The sequence below is a fragment of the Bombina bombina genome, chromosome 8 (genome assembly GCF_027579735.1).
Source record: "Bombina bombina isolate aBomBom1 chromosome 8, aBomBom1.pri, whole genome shotgun sequence".
Classification (NCBI taxonomy): domain Eukaryota; kingdom Metazoa; phylum Chordata; class Amphibia; order Anura; family Bombinatoridae; genus Bombina; species Bombina bombina.
The window spans coordinates 236,154,264-236,160,263 of NC_069506.1; positions in this window are offsets into that span (position 1 = coordinate 236,154,264).

Below are 6,000 nucleotides of genomic sequence, written 5' to 3' on the forward strand. Positions count from 1 at the left end.
GGACACGGATGAAGGGAGGGAGCAAATCAGGTCACCTAAACGGAAGGCACCACGGCTTGCAAAACCTTTCTCCCAAAAATAGCCTCCGAAGAAGCAAAAGTATAAAATTTGTAAAATTTGGCAAAAGAGTGCAGTGAAGACCAAGTCGCTGCCTTACATATCTGGTCAACAGGAGCCTCGTTCTTGAAGGCCCACGTGGAAGCCACAGCCCTAGTGGAGTGAGCTGTGATACTTTCAGGAGGCTGCCGTCCGGCAGTCTCAAAAGCCAATCTGATAATGCTTTTAAGCCAAAAGGAAAGAGAGGTAGAAGTTGCTTTTTTACCTCTCCTTTTACCAGAATAAACAACAAACGAAGAAGATGTTTGTCTGAAACCTTCAGTAACCTCTAAATAGAATTTTAGAGCACGGACTACGTCCAAATTGTGTAACAAACGTTCCTTCTCCGAAACTGGATTCGGACACAAAGAAGGTACAACTATCTCCTGGTTAATATTTTTGTTGGAAACAACCTTCGGAAGAAAACCAGGCTCAGTACGCAAAACCACCTTATCTGCATGGACCAGATAGGGCGGAGAACACTGCAGAGCAGATAACTCAGAAACTCTTCTAGCAGAAGAAATTGCAACCAAAAAACAAAACTTTCCACGATAATAACTTAATATCTACGGAATGTAAGGGTTCAAACGGAACCCCTTGAAGAACTGAAAGAACTAGATTAAGACTCCAGGGAGGAGTCAAAGGTCTGTAAACAGGCTTGATTCTAACCAGAGCCTGAACAAAAGCTTAAACGTCTGGCACAGCTGCCAGCCTTTTGTGAAGTAAAACAGATAAAGCAGAGATCTGTCCCTTCAGAGAACTTGCAGATAATCCTTTCTCCAAACCTTCTTGTAGAAAGGAAAGAATCTTAGGAATTTTTATCTTGTTCCATGGGAATCCTTTAGATTCACACCAACAGATATATTTTTTCCATATTTTATGGTAAATTTTTCTAGTTACAGGCTTTCTAGCCTGAATAAGAGTATCTATTACAGAATCTGAAAACCCACGCTTTGATAGAATCAAGCGTTCAATCTCCAAGCAGTCAGTTGGAGGGAAACCAGATTCGGCTGTTCGAATGGACCCTGAACAAGAAGGTCCTGTCTCAAAGGTAGCTTCCATGGTGGAGCCGATGACATATTCACCAGGTCTGCATACCAAGTCCTGCGTGGCCACGCAGGAACTATCAAGATCACCGAAGCCCTCTCCTGATTGATCCTGGCTACCAGCCTGGGAATGAGAGGAAACGGTGGGAATACATAAGCTAGGTTGAAGATCCAAGGTGCTACTATTGTATCCACTAGAGTCGCCTTGGGATCCCTGGATTTGGACCCGTAACAAGGGACCTTGAAGTTCTGACGAGAGGCCATCAGATCCATGTCTGGAATGCCCCATAATTGATTTATTTGGGCAAAGATTTCCGGATGGAGTTCCCACTCCCCCGGATGCTCCTCCATCACCAGGGAACTCCTTGTTCCCCCCTGATGGTTGATATATGCAACAGTCGTCATGTTGTCTGATTGACACCTTATGAATTTGGCCTTTGCTAGTCGAGGCCAAGCCTTGAGAGCATTGAATATCGCTCTCAGTTCCAGAATGTTTATCGGGAGAAGAGAGTCTTCCCGAGACCATAGACCCTGAGCTTTCAGGGGTTCCCAGACCGCGCCCCAGCCCACCAGACTGGCGTCGGTCGTGACAATGACCCACTCTGGTCTGCGGAAGCTCATTCCCTGTGACAGGTTGTCCAGGGTCAGCCACCAACGGAGTGAATCTCTGGTCCTTTGATCTACTTGGATCGTCGGAGACAAGTCTGTATAATCCCCATTCCACTGTCTGAGCATGCACAGTTGTAATGGTCTTAGATGAATTCGTGCAAAAGGAACTATGTCCATTGCCACAACCATCAAACCTATTACTTCCATGCACTGCGCTATGGAAGGAAGAAGAACAGAATGAAGTACCTGACAAGAGCTTAGAAGTTTGATTTTCTGGCCTCTGTCAGAAAAATCTTCATTTCTAAGGAAACTATTATTGTTCCCAAGAAGGGAACTCTTGTTGACGGGGACAGAGAACTTTTTTCTATGTTCACTTTCCACCTGTGAGATCTGAGAAAGGCTAGGACAATGTCCGTATGAGCCCTTGCTTTTGACAGAGACGACACTTGAATCAGGATGTCGTCCAAGTAAGGTACTACTGCAATGCCCCTTGGTCTTAGCACCGCTAGAAGGGACCCTAGTACCTTTGTGAAAATCCTTGGAGCAGTGGCTAATCCGAATGGAAGTGCCACAAACTGGTAATGCTTGTCCAGAAAGGCGAACCTTAGGAACCGAAGATGTTCCTTGTGGATAGGAATATGTAGGTACGCATCCTTTAAATCCACCTTGGTCATGAATTGACCTTCCTGGATGGTAGGAAGGATCGTTCGAATGGTTTCCATTTTGAACGACAAAACCCTTAGAAACTTGTTTAGAATCTTGAGATCTAAAATTGGTCTGAATGTTCCCTCTTTTTTGGGAACTATGAACAGGTTGGAGTAAAACCCCATCCCTTGTTCTCCTAATGGAACAGGATGAATCACTCCCATTCTTGACAGGTCCTCTACACAATGTAAGAATGCCTGTCTTTTTATTTGGTTCGAAGATAATTGAGACCTGTGGAACCTTCCCCTTGGGGGTAGTTCCCTGAATTCCAGGAGATAACCTTGAGAAACTATTTCTAGCGCCCAAGGATCCTGAATATCTCTTGCCCAAGCCTGAGCAAGAGAGAAAGTCTGCCCCCCACCAGATCCGGTCCCGGATCGGTGGCCAACACTTCATGCTGTTTTGGTAGCAGTGGCAGGTTTCTTGGCCTGCTTACCCTTGTTCCAGCCTTGCATCGGTCTCCAGGCTGGCTTGGTTTGAGAAGTATTACCCTCTTACTTAGAGGGTGTAGAATTTGAGGCTGGTCCGTTTCTGCGAAAGGGACGAAAATTTGGCTTATTTTTAGCCTTAAAAGACCTATCCTGAGGAAGGGCGTGGCCCTTTCCCCCAGTGATGTCTGAAATAATCTCTTTCAAGTCAGGGCCAAACAGCGTTTTACCCTTGAAAGGGATGTTAAACAATTTGGTCTTGGAGGACACATCCGCTGACCAAGACTTTAGCCAAAGCGCTCTGCGCGCCACGATAGCAAACCCTGAATTATTCGCCGCTAATCTAGCTAATTGCAAAGCGGCATCTAAAATAAAAGAGTTAGCCAATTTAAGTGCTTGAACTCTGTCCATAACCTCCTCATACGAAGATTCTTTATTGAGCGACTTTTCTAGTTCTTCGAACCAGAAACACGCAGCTGTAGTGACAGGAACAATGCATGAAATTGGTTGTAGAAGGTAACCTTGCTGAACAAACATTTTTTTAAGCAAACCCTCTAACTTTTTATCCATAGGATCTTGAAAACACAACTATCTTCTATAGGAATAGTAGTGCGTTTGTTTAGAGTAGAAACCGCCCCCTCGACCTTGGGGACTGTCTGCCATAAGTCCTTTCTGGGGTCGACTATAGGAAATAATTTCTTAAATATAGGGGGAGGAACAAAAGGTATGCCGGGCCTTTCCCACTCCTTATTTACTATGTCCGCCACCCGCTTGGGTATAGGAAAAGCATCAGGGGACACCGGAACCTCTAGGAACTTGTCCATCTTACATAATTTCTTTGGAATGACCAAATTGTCACAATCATCCAAAGTAGATAATACCTCCTTAAGTAGTGCGTGGAGATGTTCTAATTTAAATTTAAATGTTACAACATCAGGTTCAGCTTGTTGAGAAATTTTCCCTGAATCTGAAATTTCTCCCTCATACAAAACCTCCCTCCTGGCCCCTTCAGATTGGTGTGAGGGCATGTCAGAACAGTTATCATCAGCGTCCTCTTGCTCTTCAGTGTTTAAAACAGAGCAATCGCGCTTTCTCTGATAAGTAGGCATTTTGGATAAAATGTTTGCAATAGAATTATCCATTACAGCCGTTAATTGTTGCATGGTAATAAGTATTGGCGCACTAGATGTACTAGGGGCCTCTTGTGTGGGCAAAACTGGTGTAGACACAGAAGGGGATGATGCAGTACCATGCTTACTCCCCTCATTTGAGGAATCATCATGGGCAATATCATTATCTATGGCATTATTGTCCCTACTTTGTTTGGACACTATGACACAATTATCACATATATTTAAATGGGGAGAAACCTTGGCTTTCATACATATAGAACATCGTTATCTGATGGTTCAGACATGTTAAACAGGCTTAAACTTGTCAACAAAGCACAAAAAACGTTTTACAATAAAACCGTTACTGTCACTTTAAATTTTAAACTGAACACACTTTATTACTGAATATGTGAAAAAGTATGAAGGAATTGTTCAAAATTCACCAAATTTTCACCACAGTATCTTAAAGCCTTAAAAGTATTGCACACCAAATTTGAAAGCTTTAACCCTTAAAATAACGGAACCGGAGCCGTTTTTACATTTAACCCCTATACAGTCCCAGGTATCTGCTTTGCTGAGACCCAACCAAGCCCAGAGGGGAATACGATACCAAATGATGCCTTCTATAAGCTTTTTCAATGGTTCTTAGCTCCTCACACATGCATCTGCATGCCTTGCTTTCCAAAAACAACTGCGCATTAGTGGCGCGAAAATGAGGCTCTGCCTATGACTAGAAAAGGCCCCCAGTGAAAAAGGTGTCCAATACAGTGCCTGCCGTTTTTTTAAAACAATCCCCAAGATTATAATAACTATTAATAGTTATAATCTGCCAAATATGCTTAGTAAAGTAATCGTTTTAGCCCAGAAAAATGTCTACCAGTTTTTTAAGCCCTAATGAAGCCCTTTATTCTTATACTAAACTAAGGCCTAGATTTGGAGTTCGGCGGTAGCCGTCAAAACCAGCGTTAGAGGCTCCTAACGCTGGTTTTGGCCGCCCGCTGGTATTTGGAGTCATTGATTAAAGGGTCTAACGCTCACTTTTCAGCCGCGACTTTTCCATACCGCAGATCCCCCTACGCCATTTGCGTATCCTATGTTTTCAATGGGATCTTTCTAACGCTGGTATTTAGAGTCGTTTCTGAAGTGAGCGTTAGAGCTCTAACGACAAAACTCCAGCCGCCTGAAAATAGCAGGAGTTAAGAGCTTTCTGGCTAACGCCGGTTCATAAAGCTCTTAACTACTGTACCCTAAAGTACACTAACACCCATAAACTACCTATGTACCCCTAAACCGAGCTCCCCCAACATCGCCGACACTCGATTAAAATTTTTAACCCCTAATCTGCCGACCGCCACCTACGTTATACTTATGTACCCCTAATCTGCTGCCCCTAACCCCGCCGACCCCTGTATTACATTTATTAACCCCTAACCTGCCCCCCACAACGTCGCCGCCAGCTACTTAAAATAATTAACCCCTAATCTTCCGACCGCAAAGCGCCGCCACCTACGTTATCCCTATGTACCCCTAATCTGCTACCCCTAACACCGCCGACCCCTATATTATATTTATTAACCCCTAATCTGCCCCCCTCAACGTCGCCGACACCTGCCTACACTTATTAACCCCTAATCCGCCTCACTAACCCTATCATAAATAGTATTAACCCCTAATCTGCCCTCCCTAACATCGCCGACACCTACCTTCAATTATTAACCCCTAATCTGCCGAGCGGAGCTCACCGCTATTCTAATAAATGTATTAACCCCTAAAGCTAAGTCTAACCCTAACACTAACACCCCCCTAACTTAAATATAATTTACATCTAACGAAATAAATTAACTCTTATTAAATAAATGATTCCTATTTAAAGCTAAATACTTACCTGTAAAATAAATCCTAATATAGCTACAATATAAATTATAATTATATTATAGCTATTTTAGGATTAATATTTATTTTACAGGCAACTTTGTAATTATTTTAACCAGGTACAATAGCTAT